This window comes from Micropterus dolomieu, linkage group LG12, assembly GCF_021292245.1.
Source record: "Micropterus dolomieu isolate WLL.071019.BEF.003 ecotype Adirondacks linkage group LG12, ASM2129224v1, whole genome shotgun sequence".
In the NCBI taxonomy this organism is placed as follows: domain Eukaryota; kingdom Metazoa; phylum Chordata; class Actinopteri; order Centrarchiformes; family Centrarchidae; genus Micropterus; species Micropterus dolomieu.
This window is the reverse complement of record NC_060161.1, coordinates 38,219,862-38,221,621: the sequence shown is the minus strand read 5'-3', so window position 1 is coordinate 38,221,621 and position 1,760 is coordinate 38,219,862.

The window sequence follows — 1,760 nt, the reverse complement described above, 5'->3', positions numbered from 1 at the left end:
CAAACTTTACGTGCTTGATAACTCTCCCACCCCGCAGACATCTACACGTCAATACCGATTTATATTCATAGCGGCAAGTGCTATGTAGCTCCACATAGGGGACACAGGAAGTGACATATAGCACCTTCATGCGGCGTCGGAACCGCGTAGGAAATTCACAGCCGCACCGGCAGAGCTCCAGAATGTGCAACTCGGCCGGCTCACGCGCGGACGCGCTTACAAGTGCGAGGGCCCGCCCAACGCTGCTTGCAGCTTTAATTTGTATTATTCTTTACACTTGTTAAAGCACTTTGTAACTTGTTTTTGAAAAGTGCTCTACAAATAAGGATTATTATTATTATATTATTCATCACGAGACTAAAGACACGAGGAAGAGTCTCGAGGGTCCGTGTACTTCGATTAAAGTCTTTACAAATATGTTCAATGATGAATCTGCTGAAGTTTTGTCAAAATGTTTTTATTGATGTCTCTGTTAAGTTTAACCATGTAATGATTAGCAGGGTAATATCTGAATTATTCTTTTAACGACATTAAAAGACACTGACTGCACCTTGTTTACTATCAGGTATCTGTTAGAAATAATCCAAACTTTTTCCAGTCAATGTCGTTTACAAATCTGTTCAAATAAAACACAACATTTGGAATAGATACAATTTATTTCTGAAACAAAGCACAAATGTTCTTATATTATGCCCCATACACACTATTCTGCTTTAGTTTAGAAACAGAATTAAAACAAATACGATCTTCGTCCACACCAGTGTTTTAGCTGCGTTTAGAGTCAGAGTTCTACATTAAAACAACTGAAAACGCACATGTAGTGGCCGTTCACTTACACTGGACATGCGCGTGCCGGTGTAATATCGTGCCCGTCTTCACTAAAACACCCTCCAGAGTTTCAAAACACAAAACGGGGTTGGCAGTGTTTTCAAACTTCATTTTTGCCTTTTTAGACTGGACGGGAGGTGCAAAAAATGCAGTAGTGTGGATGTGGCCTTATATACCGCGAGTACTATATACTGTATACTCGCTTATGCCCTGTCTACTAAAATATTAATATTTGATAAAACAATACAGAGATATTGATTACCATGGTCATTTTGGTCTCCATAATCTTCATTGCCAGAAAGTTTACTGAGATGCTTTTATTTGGGCCTGGTTTAGTACAGCTGCTTCCAGCTTCATTAATAAGTATTGTCACTGCTGGTTTAGTTTCTTTGCAGTTTGGGCTTTTCTGATTTATGAGAACTTTGCTTATGGGTTGGTTGGTTGTTGGCTGTCAGGACCCAGGTTGACAGGATTTTTCCAGTTGTGATAAATGCTGCTGTAACCGCTCCACTAAAGTTCAACTCTAAGAATTTTATTTATCTTTTAGGAACTTGATTTGTGCTGAGCATCAGTACATGTACCGTTCATATTACAGAAACGCATCATAATATACTACACACCTCACGTATCCGTAATGAAAGGTTGTACGTAAATAAGTTGGAAGGTAATTTTGTAATAGAAACCCTTTCTATTGGTGGGTTGTTGACTAAGAGAGTGGGGAAGTTAACAACCAGCTCCTTTTTTGTTTTGGAGGGGTTGAGGTCAAGACAATTCTGCCTGCACTACTCAGCAAAACTCTCCATCTCAATCTGTAGTAGGGTTGAAACAATTCATCAATTAAATCGATTACTAAAATCTATCGACGCAAAATCGCATCTCTCATTTGCATCGAGGCTTTGTTTAATCCATATAACTATATAGCACTCTGTTTC